This window comes from Rhincodon typus, chromosome 15 (assembly GCF_021869965.1).
Source record: "Rhincodon typus isolate 14 chromosome 15, sRhiTyp1.1, whole genome shotgun sequence".
Taxonomy (NCBI): domain Eukaryota; kingdom Metazoa; phylum Chordata; class Chondrichthyes; order Orectolobiformes; family Rhincodontidae; genus Rhincodon; species Rhincodon typus.
In genome coordinates this window covers 63,064,638-63,077,920 of record NC_063346.1, presented here as the reverse complement: position 1 = coordinate 63,077,920, position 13,283 = coordinate 63,064,638, and positions in this window count along the sequence as shown.

Sequence of the window (13,283 nt, the reverse complement as noted above, 5' to 3'; positions counted from 1 at the left end):
ATAGAGCTCAGGAATAGGAAGGGTGCAATCACAACACTGGAATTGTATTATAGACTTTCCAGTTGCCAGTGAGAGATAGAGGTAGAGATATAGATTCTGACGATTCTGGAAAGATGTGAAAATAAGAGAGTTGTTGTGCTGGTGATTTTAACTCCCCCCCCTCCCCTCCATATTGATTGGGACTCTCTTCATGGCGGGGGTTTGGATAGGGGTAATTTGTTACTTGTGTCCAAGAGGGTTTTTTTAAACAGTCCAATGAGTGAGGGGGCCATACTGGACCTGGTATTGGGAAATGAGCCCAGCCAGGTGATCAAAGTTTCAGTGGGGGAACAGTTTAGGAATAGTGACCATAATTCCATAAGACTTTGGATACTCATGGATAAGGACAAGCATGGATTTCGAATGAGTGGGTTAAATTGGGGGAAGGCCAACTATAACTGAATTAGGCAAGAATTAGAGAATGTGGATTGGGAGCAGCTGTTTGAGGGTAAATCCACATCTGACATGTGGGAGGCTTTTAAGGGCCAGTTGATTAGAGTGCAGCACAGGCATGTTCCCATGAAAATAAAGGACACGAATGACAGGATTCAGGAACCTTGGATGACAGGGGAAAACATCAGCTTAGTCAAAAAACAGAGGAGCATACATAAGGCATAGGCAAATGAAAACAGACAAAGTCCTTGAAGAATGTGGAGAAAATAGGAAGGAACTCAAACAGGGAGTTAGAAGGGCTAAAAGGTGCAATGAAATGTCCTTGTCCAGCAGGGTTAAGGAGATTCCCAAGGCATTTTACACATTTATTAGGAGCAAGAGGGTAGCTGGGAAACAGTAGGCCCACTTAAGGAGGGAGGTTATCTGTGAAGCCAAAGGAAATGGATGAAATCCTTAATGAGTACATCAATATTTTCACCAATGAGCCAGACGTGAAGGATGTTGAGGTTAGAGAAAGGTGTGTGAATACTCTCAGGCAGGTCAACATAATGAATGAGGAAGTGTTGAGTGTCTTGAAATATATTAAGGTAGATAAGTCCCCAGAGATCCATTCCAGGATACTGTGGGTGGCAAGGAAGAAAATAGCTGGGGCCTTAACAGATATCTTTCCATCCTGTTTAGCCTTGGCAAGAAAAATAGCCAATATTGTTTAAGAAAGGAGACAGAGATAATCCAGGTAATTCGATGCCTGTGAGCCTGATATTAGTGGTGGGGAAGCTGTTGGAGAAGATACTGAGAGACAGGATTTCTTCACATTTAGAAGCAAATGGACTTGTTAGCGATAGGCAGCATGGATTTGTGCAGGGAAGGTCATGTCTCACCAATGTGATGTGAGCTTTATGGGGAGGTGACAAGATTGATTGATGAGGGAAGGGTAGTGGATGTTGCCTATATGGACTGTAGTAAGGCATTTGATAAGGTATCTCATGGCAGGTTGGTACAGAAGGTAGAGTCTCATGGATCTGGGGTAAGCTGACTAGATGAATACAGAACTGGCTTGGTCATAGAAGGCAGAGAGTAACCCATAGAAGGGTGCTTTTCAGATTGGAGATCAGTGGTGTTCTACAGGGATCAGTGCTGGGACCTATGTTTGTCATAAATATATATAAATGATCTGGAGGCAAACATAGGTGGCCCTGATTAGTAAGTTTGTGAATGACACCAAAATTGGCGGATTTGCAGATACTGAGGATGATTGTCAAAGGATAGAGTGGGATATAGATAGATCGCACATTTGTTGCAAATGGCAAATTAAGTTTAATCTGGTCAAATGTGAGGTGATTCATTTTAGATTATCAAATTCAGGTGCAAATTATACTAACAATAGCAGAACAATGGCAGAAGCATTGGCATACAGAGGGATCTGGGCGTTCAGGTCCACAGATTCCTGAAAGTGGCAACACAGGTGGATAAGGTGGTCAAGAAGACATGCAGCATGCTTACTTTCAGTGGCTGGGGCTTTGAATATCACAGTTTACCAAGTTATGTCATAGCTGTGAAAAACTTTAATTAGGCCACATTTAGAATATAGCATGTGGTTTTGATCGCCACACTACCAGAAGGATGTGGATACTTTGGAAAGGGTGAGAGAACGTTTACAAGTATGTTGCCGGGTCTCGAGGTCTTCAGTTATGAGGAGAGGTTGTTTTCACCTGGGTTGAAGATGGAGGCTGAAATAAGTCTATAAAATTGTGAGAACCATAAATAGGGTGGACAGTCAGAGGCTTTTTTCCCCAGGGTAGAAAGATCAACTGCAAGAGGGCACAAGTTTAAGGTGAGAGGGGCAAAGTTTAGGAGAGAAGTTTGGGGAAAATAATTCACATAGATGGTGGTGAGTGCCTAGAATGCACTGCCAGTGGATGTGGTGGAAGCAGGCATGTGAGCAATGTTTTAGGGGAATCTTGATAAACACATGAACAGGAGCTGAACAGAGGGAGAGAAACTGTTCATAGGCAATAAGCAGTGGGTCTAAATATGGATTAGGAACTGGTGCAGATTTGGTGGGCTGAAGGGCCTGTTCCTGTGCTGTATTGTATTGTATTTTCAGGTTCTCAGGCTGGTATTAGTGGCTGCCACAAGGACCATTGCTTGAGACAAAGCTCTTCATAATCTGTATCAATGACTGAGATCATGATATAATCTCTGTCACATCTCTGATAACTTGAGATTGTGAGGTAGAAAGGGTGAATTGGGGATGGACAGGTTCAGTGAGTGAGTGAACAAGAAATAGTCTGTGCAACATATGTAGAGAAATGTAAGACTATGTTCCTTCATTTCAGTCTTCAAAGTGTTTCAGACTAATATTATTTTTTTAGACAATGATCCAGAAGCAGCAAGAAGTCTTTCCCTTTATTTAACTCAGTAGTTTCCAATATTCATTTGAAAACTTTAATCACCTCAGATGCTTCTAAATTCTAGGAACACAACCCCACGAATAATTAGTGTGTGTGAGAGATTGAGTGAGTATGTGTGTTTATCTACGTATTACTGTCCAACCATGTATTACAGTGTGTGTGAAGGAGGAATTCCAAAGGGACATTAACGTCTTCACAGCAAGACCTTTTCATATTCCTAATACAGTCTCTTGGCAATAACTACCAAATATTGTTTGTCCTCCTAATTGTTGGCAGTTCCATGTTAGTATATGTGTGTGTCAGTATGAGTGTGTGTGCTTCAGGGGAAATGTGTGCATTCATGTGTACTTGTGAGGGTGTTTAAGTCAGTTTATAGTTGTGTACCCTTGAGTGGGAGATTGTACTTGAGTGTGTGAGAGATTTCCCCAAAGCCTTACACCATTAACCTTACATGTTAACTTTCTGTGATTTGTGTATGAGGACTCACAAATGCCCTAAAGAATAATGTTTAATAACTTAATAAGTATGAGAGTAAAGGAGCACTTGCCCCAATGATAGTGTGTACACAAATGTATATGAGAGTATGTGTGTATATGAGATAGTGAACGTGTGTGTGAGAGATTAAGGGTGTGATGTGTGTGTGTGTGAGAGAGAGAGAAAGTGAGGATGTGTGTCTGCATGATAGAGAGTAAGGGTATGTGTGTGTTAAAGAGAGTAAGGGTATAGGTGTGTGAGACAGAGTAAAGATATGTGTGTGAGACAGAATAAGGGTGTACGTGTGTCTGAGAAAGAGAGGGAGCAAGGATGTGTGTATGTATGAGAGTGAATGTGTCGTGTATGTAATTGTATCTTACCATAGTTGATATTAATGTGGATTGGAGTAGTATAGAGAAGAAAAGGCATCAGATTAGTATAACACTGCACTGAAAAATTAAATTTGACCTGGGATGAAATGTCTTTTGCTGAAAATAGTTCCAAACTTGTATGACCCTTTACATGTACAAGTCGTTCACAACACTAATTTCATGACTTCCCACTTGCCTACATTGAATTCCATCTCCCTCAGTTTTCCACATTCACTGACGATATGAAGAACATTTTATAATTACAGTGACATGTTTCTAATACTAGCTATCTGGCAGTCTCATTCATCTGCAATCGTGCAAATTGTTGCAAAGTCGATGTGTGTAAAATGGGGGAAAGCAATGCATTATCCCTTCAAAAAGTAGTGTTTTTTTTTCGAAAATGGATGTCTGAACAGCAGCTTAAAGTGCTGTTAAAAGCACAGAGAGTGCCTGAATTGAAACATTTCGTATCGAACAGCCAAGCAATATCTTTACTAAGACGACAAGTCTTTTCAAATTTAGCCAATCAATTTAAACAAAGCCCTTGGATACTAAAAACCTATCAAATTTAAATCTGATGGCATTGACAACCTAGAACCAATCCGATTGTAAAGAAATTAATAGGTCATCAAGGGTACAAGGATGAGGGCCTTTGGAAAATCGGAGAGAGCCGATGGCCATCTGAAACAAAAGCAAATCCGCCATCTGAGAAATATATTTGGCTCTCATATAAAAATCATTAAGCTCTCTTCGGGGGAAAAAAACACCATCAAAGGTACCATAGCTTTTTTTTTTTAGCTCAGAGCCCTCACAGAGGAAATTATAGAGAAAACATCCATGACAACAAGATCAGTGAAGAAAGACATTTGTGACTTAAGATCAACAGGAGAAAGGCTGGAGAAGGCAGAGTGTTCCAGAAGACACAGTCTGTGCGAACTTGGAGAGATTAAGTTTTAATTTATTGTTGTCTTATTTATTGGGCTTATATAAGTGGGACTTGTGTTTTATTTGAACAGCATTCCGGTAGCATTTTGTTCAGTTAGGCAATAGTTAGGAGTTGGGGGAATTGTTCGGTGTGTTAGTAGTTCTGTAATTTCTTCACTGTTAGGGTTAAATAAATAAATTGTTGCTTGTTACTTATGAAGTGACTATCAGGATTTTCTTTCACTTAACCTCCCCTTCTCCGTAACAGTTTAACAGATTAGGCGAAGTGAGGCGAGCTTCTATGAGTGTTTCGGGTTTAATTATTAGAAGGCGACCTCTACTCCTGCTGAAACAGACTGGGAGCTTGTGTTTCAATTTTAATTATCAGAGGGGTTTGACCTCCCCTTCCTAACAAAATACAATAAAGCCAACACACACACACAACCCTCCGCCACATTCACACGCACACACACCCCGCCACAAACCCGCCCCACGTACACACACCCTGCCACAAACCTGCCCCACACACACACCCCGCCACAAACCCGCCCCACGCACACACACACCCCGCCACAAACCCGCCCCACGCACACACACACCCTGCCACACACACCCCACCCCGCCACACACACCCCACCCCGCCCCACACATACACGCAAACACACAGGAGCTTTGTCTCTTTGCAGATACTTCCATTTATAAAATTTTTAGACAACACACAATTTGAAGCCACAGCTGGCCAGAATGGCATTTGATGAATTCCTGTTTTGAGGATAAAACTAGCCTGATTCCAGATTAAAACTCTGTTGCACTGAGTTGAAACATCTCCTCCAGCCTCAACAGCCCTCCCAATCTCTGTAACCTCTTCCAGTCCCTAATCTCCTCCCTTATCTTTGTAAACTACTGCAGAGCCAACACTCCTTCCTATCTCTATTAACTCCACCAGACCCTTCACCCCTCCCCATCAATGTAAACACCTCCAGCTCCAGTCCATTTCCCTGCAATGAAACAAAGCTCCTGTGTCTGTGTGTTTGGGGGTGGCAGGGTGGGGAGAGAGAGAGAGAGAGAGTGTGTGTGTGTGTGTGTGTGTGTGTGTGTGTAGGTGGGTGTTTGCACATGATTGCAGATGAATGAGACTGCCAGATAGCTAGTATAGTAAACATGTCACTGAAATTATAAAAGGTTCTTCCTATCCACAGTGAATGTGGGAAACTGAGCAAGATGGAATTCAATGTAGGCAAGTGGGAAGTCATTAAATGACATTGCTGATAGTCAAGTTACATTATAGATATTAAAGTAGAATGAACAATTCTCAAAAATGAAGCTAAACTGATATTAAGTTGCAAGCTTATTGTTGACCTGAATACAAGTCCAAGTATTTCGAGGCGACTTTCCATCTATTTCTCATTTAAGAGTTAGAGAGGGCTTTACATTCAGTTTAAAATAGAACAGATAACTTTACTTCCAATTTAAAAGAGTACAGAATGCTTTATTTTGTTTCTCACCCTGTGCTGTCCCTGTTCTGAGAGTGTTTGATGGAGACAGAGTAGGTGGCTTTACTCCTCTGCTGTTGGAACCTGAAGCCTCACCTCTAGCTAATGCTGCTCAGTGGGGATAAGAGCCTGGGATCTGTTACTATGTGAGGACTGGAGTCTCTCTCTGTCTCGCTGTCTCTCTCTCCTCCGCCCTGCTACTGACCGGGGCCTAAGCCCTGTCCTGCTGCTGTTGACTGGGGTGTGGACCCTCTCCAGCTGATATTGAGTGGGGCCCTCCACATTAAGGTACAGTTTTTAGGACCTGGGAATTGCATGGCAGTTACTGTCCACAGCTTGGGGACTGAGAACAGTGCTGCCTGAAAGACTGGACCAGGAGCAGGTGCTGGAAAGGACTTCCTCCTGTTTGGAAAAGGGAGGTGGGGCTGGGGGGTGGTCCTTTGGGGGGAGATGGCGATTGTGGGGCCACCAACTTCAACATCTGCGATGAGGGCCGACTGAACCTATGGAGGGGAAATGGAGGCCACCGTCTGGTGCCCCTGAGCTTCCGGGACCTGGTCACCTTTCTCCCTCATAACAAAGCTGTATGGGATGCACCACACTCTGGAGAAGGTGCTCATGATGGGTGGGATGTTCCTGACCATTGATCCTCAGGAGGTAGTTGCTTAGAGGTCCTGTCCTTTGTTTCTTCGGTGCTCCTTCTCTACCTCCACCAGCTTAATGGGGGAGTGGAGGGGTGGTGGATGTTGTGGGGGTGAGGGTGGTGTGAGTTTGGGGACGTGGTGTGTGAGGTTGGGTGTTGGTGCTCTTGTTGCTTGGTCTGAGGGAGGTCCGTCTTCGTCACGTTTGCTCCTTCTGGGGTCAGGTTTTTATCTGCTTAGGCCTAGGAGGAGATCCTGGAGGATGGGTTCATGGTGGAACATGAGGGAGCCGCTTACCAAACATGCTGGTCGGAGGACGGTGTGTGGTGCCACACCTGGGAGGAGGTGGGGCACTTCAGAAAGGATTACCCTGTCTCCAAGGACCCTGAAAACACCCGAGTGCTTGGGCTGGCAATGCCATTACTCTCCTCAGCCCTCATCTGAAACTTTAAGACCCCACCCTAGTGCGGGTTCTTGGTTGCCAGGCTGTGACCCCGGGCCCATCATGACAGCATGGATTTTGAAGCTTGGCCCAAGGTTCACCGATATGGAGTGCAGGAATGAGCCATTGGCATTCCCGGGCTTCCCCCAGTCTTTCATGTGGCCCCAAATCCATTGGGGCTGACTCACGAGGGAGAACTGGAAGACTAAGGTGCCCACGGGAGGGAGTCGGAGAGACAGAGGTGTCCCATGCTCCTCCGCCCTCCCAGAAAAGGTGCCACTCCTGCAATCAGGGAAACTGGGTACTATAAACATCTCCCCTGGCGAAGAGGTAGTGGTGCTCTCCAACAACTCTCCCTGCTGCCTAGGGAGGGGAATCTAAACCCATCATCGCAGTCCCCCACGATTTGGCTGAGCACCTCAGAGGTTAAGATGGGTGTGGCTGCTCAGGTCACACCAACACTTTTGCTATTCTGACAGCAGTCTACATCCCACCCCATACAGAAGTAAAAAGTGCACTTGATGTACTACGCTACAAACAGCCTTGATGTGGCATACCCCAAGGCCTTGTTTATTGTAGTCGGTAACTTCAACTAGGGCAACCTCAAGAATGTGCTACCTCCCCAAAATACCATCAACATGTCTCCTGTCCCACCAGAGATCATTGCTTGATCATTGCTGTACAACCAAAAATGCCTACTGCTCCAGCCCCTGTCCACATTTTGGAAAATCAGATCACAATGCTGGGCTTACGAGCAGAAATTGAAGCATGAGGACCCAGTACAGAAAGTAGTGCACTGTTGGCCTGAGGAAACAGAAGGGTTTCTTCAGGACTGCTTGGAGTCAGTGGACTGGTCCGTGTTCAAGAACTCGGCATCCAACCTAAATGAGTGTGCTACTAGCATTACAGACTTCATTAGTAAATGTGTAGATGACTGCGTGCTGAAGAAGTTAATCTGAATGTTCCCCTACCAGAAACCATGGATGAACCAGGAACCATGAGGCCCGAAATGTCAGCTTTCCTCTCCTCTGATGCTGTTTGGCCCGCTGTGTTCATCCAGCTCTACACCTTGTTGTCTCAATGTAAATATTCAGTTAGCTACGTGGGTGATTTAATAGCAATAAACGATTGTAATAAAGTGGAAAAAAAAAGTGATGGTGATTGGTGGGGGGAAAGCCATTCAGTTGTGTGTGAGAGCACTTACGGATATAGAAAAAAAATTAGAGATGTTCTTACTTGCCTCTGGACCAGGTGGGATTTGAACCTGGGCCTCTTGGCTCAGAGACAGGAACACTATCAGTGCAACACAAAAGGCACATACTGAACTTTCTTTTATAAGTTGAAGTATAGAGTTTAAGAGGAAGGGATAGCAGAGTTAGCACCAGAAACCAGAGCAAGAGAGATGCAGGTATGCAGGCAGGGAAAGCTAGAACCTGAGAAAGATTGAGGGAGATGCAGGCAGGCAAGTGAGAACCAGAGAAAGAGTGAGAGCGAGCGATGCATGCACTCAGGATGAGACTCAGAAAATGCAAGAGTGCCACAAGTATATCTCCTTTCCTGTGGATCTAAATCCATGTTCATTCATTGTCCTGTTTCACCTTTACCCTTCCTCATTGCCCAATCTGCTATTGGCTAACATTCTTTGAATTTTACAATGGGGATACTTTCGTGAGGTTTTGCTTTATTTTTACTCTGACTTCTGTTGACTATTTAAATGTGGTTTCTACTGTTGCGCATCTGTGACACTATCCACTTTCCATCATCACCTCCCCCTCTCTCTATTTATTTCAGAGTCCCCTTTCCCTCCCCCATTTCTGAAGAACTCCAGCATCAGCAGTTCCTACTATCTCTGAGTGTGACACCACCTTGACTACTTTCTGAGCAGAGACTGTGTGCCTGGAGGAGATCACAAGGATAGAGATAAAATAAAATCTTAAGATAAATTTTTGATAAAATAAAACATAGGAGAACGGATGTTAGAGATCTGAAACAAAAACAGTTCTGAAGAAGTGGCACTGTTCTTGAAGTGTTAACTGTTTTGTCGCCAGAGATGTTGCCAGACCTCCTGCATTTCTCCAGCAGCTTCTGTTTGCCTTTTAAAATTTTGATCCATTTTAACCAGGAGCCTTTGGTGATTAGCGATCACAGGGCATAATGGGTGAACAAGGCTTGGTGCGAGTAAGCAGACGGGGAGCAGACTTTTGGATGAAGTCAAGATTACAAGGAGCTTCAACTGTGGGATTTCAGCCTGTATTGTATCAGAATAGTTAGGTTTCAAGAGATAACAAAGGAATAGAGGAGAGTTTTAGCAGAAGATGAGCTGAGATTAGGGTAGAGTTGGATGATGTTACTGTGTTAAAAATAGGTGGCCTTGGTGATGATGGGGATATGTGGTTGAAAGCTCATCTTGGGGTGAAGTATTTCACCCTGGCTGTGAACAGTGTGGATCAGCCTTACATAGTTAACAGGGAGAGGGATGGAGTCACGGCATGGGAGTGGAGTTTGTACCAGGTACTGAAGACAATGGCTTCAGTCTTCCTGATATTTAAATGGCGAAAACTTCCGCTATACTGGATGTCAGATAAGTCAGAACAGTGTGTGGTTTGGATGGAACTTGGAGGTGTTAGCGTTCCCATGAGCCTACTGCACCGGTCCTTCTCTGTTGTGGATTTGGGAGATGTGTCAAAGTTCTGGTTGATTTGTACAGAAATAAAAATTATTGCCTTTCTTTCTCTCTCTGCCATTCTGTCTCTTCCTGTCTATCTACCCAGAGAGGTCAGTGTCTTGTGTAGGTTCAAACTGGTAGAAGGTTCCCAGTCCTGAAGGACATCAGTGAATCACTTGGCTTTTCATGACAATGCAGCAGCTTTCATGATCACTTTTTTTTTCCCTAGTGCCAACCCCACAATTACCAGTATAGTTCGACTGTATGCAGGTCTGGTCACCTTACTGCAGGAAGGCTAGCATTAGAGGGGGTAGAGAGGAGGGTCACCAGGATCTTGCTTGGGATGGACCAACTGAACTATAAGGAGAGACTATATAGGCCTGGATTATTTTCTTTCAAGTAGACAAGACATGATTGAGGTTTATACGGTTATGAGGGGAATGGATGGAGTGAATAAAGAGCAACTGTTACCCTTGGTTGAGGGATCAATCATGAGACGGCATAGTTTTAGGGTAAGGGACAGAGGATTCAGAGGGGATTTGAGAAAAAAACTTAATCTCTGAAAAATATTTGGATGAGTGCTTCAAATATCATAACATTCAAAGAATATGGACAATCTTTAACTTAAAATATCCAGAATTAAGAATGTGTGGATGACCATGAAATCGTTGTCAGAAAACCCCATCTGGCTCACAACTGTCCTTCAGGGAGGGAAATCTGCCATCTTCACCTGGTCTGGCCTAGATCTGACTTCAGACCCAGTACAAGGTGCCCTCTGAAGTGATCTAGCAAGCTACTCAGTTGTATCAATTGCTCGGAAATCTCAACCTGGCATCAACTGTAATGGACCAGACCAGACTCCCTCAAAATATTTTCAAATCAAGAAACAGCAAGAGGCACTGGATTCCGCAAAGGCTATGGGCCCCTGGCAACATTCCAGCAATAGTACTCAAGTCTTGACTCCAGAAGTTGCAACACACCTAGCCAAGCTCTTCCAGTACAGTTATGACACAGCACCTACCAACAATGTGGAAAATTACTCAGATATGTCCTGCACACAAAAAGTAGGACAAATCCAACCCGGCCAATAACCGCCCATCAGTCTACTCTTGAAGTTCAGTAAAATGAAGGACGGTGTCCTCAACAGTGCTATAAAGCAGCACCTGCTCAGCAATAACCTGCTCAGGAAAAACCAAAGGTGATGCTCATTGATGCCCAGTTTGGATTCCACCAGAGCCACTCAGTTTCTGGCCTTGCTACAGTCTTGGCTCAAACATGGACAAAAGAGCTGAATTCCAGAGATGAAGTAAAAGTGACAGACCTTGACTGAATGTGATATCAAGGAATCCTCACAAAACTGGAATCAATGGGAATCGGGGCAAACTCTTCACTGTTTGGAGTCATACCTGGCACAAAGGTAGATAGTTATGGTTATTGGAGGTCAGTCATCTCAGCTCCTGGACGTCTCTGCAAGAATTCCTCACGGACATGTCCTCGGCCCAATCATCTTCAGCTGCTTCGTCATTGACCTTTCATTTCCTCCATCGTAAGGTCAGAAGTGGGGATGTTCGCCAATGATTGCACAATGTTCAAAACCATTTGCAATTCCTCAGATACTAAAGCAATTTATGTTCAAATGCAACAAGACTTGGACAACATTCAGGCTTGGGCTGACAAGTGGCAAGTAACACGTGTGCCATACAAATGCTAGGCAATCACCATCTCCAATCAGAAATGAGCTGACCATTGTCCCTTGCCATTCATTGGCGTTACCATCACTGAATGCACCACTATCAACATCCGGGAGGGAGGGGGGTTTACCATTGATCAGAAACTGACTGCACTCACTATATAAATATAGTGGCTTCAAGAACAGGTCAGCAGCTAGGAATACTACAGCGAATAACTCACCTCTTGATTCCCCAAAGCCTGTCCATCATCTACAAGTCAGGAATGTGATGGTATACACCCCATAGCCTGAATTGGTACAGCTGCAACAACAATAAAGAAGCTTGAGACCAACTAGGACAAAGCAGGTCAGTTGATTGGCACCACATCCACAAGAATCCACTCCCTCTACCACTGACACTCAGTTGCAGCAATGTGTACTTTAAACAAATGCACTGCAGAAATCAGTGATCATTGGACTGCACCTTCCAAACCCATAACCACTTCCATCTCAAAGAACAAGGGCAGCATCTGCACGTTCCCTTCCAGCCACTCACCATCCTTTGAAATAGATCGCCATTCCTTCACTGTTAGTGGGTCAAAATCTTGGAATTTCCTCCCCAATGGCATTGTGGGTCAAACCGCAGAACATGGACTGCAGCAGTTTAAGAAGGTAGCTCTCCACCACCTTCTCAAGGGCAACTCGGCATATGTAATCATCACCGGTCAGCAAGTGACACCAAGTCCTAAGAGTGAATAAAGAAAAGCTGTTTAGATCAGGAGGCATTATCACAGTGGAATTGTAAAGTTAAAAAATTTACTTTTAAAATATTTAATGTCCAAATTAAGTAAATAGAATGATCGGGCAGATCACATTTCTGCGGGAGCTGCTGGTGTTGGTGCAATTCGCAGTGATCCAATTGCAGCAAATGTTGCTGCTCGAGGGAACTTCAACTCCGAGTTGATAAGCTGGAGACTGAGCTGTGGACACTGTGACATGTCAGAGAGGACTGAGTGATCTGGACACTGTTCCAGGTGGCAGTTAGACTTCTTAGATTAATTACCTCAAATTTGATGCGTGGTCAATGAAAGGAGGATGTGTGACTGCGAATGAGGCAGGTTTGTGGATCCAGAATTTTCCTTTTGTTCAGGAGCCTCTTATCCAATAGATACAAGTTTTTGCTGCTGATGTAGACAGACTGTAGCACAGACTGCAGAGAGGATGAGTGAACTGACCAAAGCACTGTCATATACAGCATTATTCAAGTGGCAGAAAAAAAATGTTTATAGTCACAGTACTAGTTAGAGATACCATAGTTTGGGGAATAGATACTGTTCTCAGCAGCAAATACAGAGAATCCAAAGACTGTGAGCCTACTTGGTGCCAAAGTTAAGAACAACTCATCTGAGTTCAGGAGGAATTTGGTGTGGGAGCAGAGGGATCCAGTTCTTATTGTCCACCAAATGCCAATGACATTGCTAGGACTGGAGGGGGATTTTGCTGAGAGATCACAAGCAGTTTCGGATAAATTAAAAAGCATAATATCAAAAGATAATAATCTCCAGATTACTAACTGAGCGACATGCAAATTGGCATAGGGTACATAAGATTAGTTGGGCAAATGTGATTGATATGGTAGAAATGGATTATAATTCACGTGCTCTGGCACAAATTCTGGAGAAAGGGAGTGTTGTTCTGTTAAGAAGTGTTTCATAAAGTCATAGAGGACAGAAAAAGGCTCTTTGGCCCATTGCATCT